This window comes from Berghia stephanieae, chromosome 12 (genome assembly GCF_034508935.2).
Source record: "Berghia stephanieae isolate SIO BIC M18660-M18661 chromosome 12, UCSD_Bste_1.3, whole genome shotgun sequence".
NCBI lineage: Eukaryota > Metazoa > Mollusca > Gastropoda > Nudibranchia > Aeolidiidae > Berghia > Berghia stephanieae.
In genome coordinates, this window is record NC_088371.1 from 40,045,322 (window position 1) to 40,045,818 (window position 497).

Consider the following 497-nt stretch of genomic DNA (forward strand, 5'->3'; position numbering starts at 1 on the left):
GGATCCCTTACTAACAGCAACGCGTAACAGGTAGAACGAGAAATAAGGCCTGTTAAGCGAAATTAAAAATGTTTGAGTTTTTTCTTTTTTTCTTTTTTTTTTGGACAGAGACAACGCTGTTAACGTCCAGATACTCCTTTTACACATGATTACGGTGAGTGAGTATGAATATAGAACCTTTTCCAAGGACTCAACTATGCTCCTAGAGAGGTTCAAATCCAGGACTTTCCGATCAGAAAGCGAGTGTCATACCATAAGACCACATAGCCGTACTCCGAATTCTCTCCTTCGCACTCCTCTCGCCTTCACCCTCCTTCACTCTTTCCAACTCCAACACTTTTTGATATGTATTGGTTCACACGAGCCACAAACTGAATACGGTGAGAGAATGAGAGTGCAGAGCATTTTCCAAGGACTCAACTATGAGCCGTTCAAGACTCAAACCCAAGACCTTCAGATCCAAATGCGAGTGTTAATTCCACTAGATCACATAACCT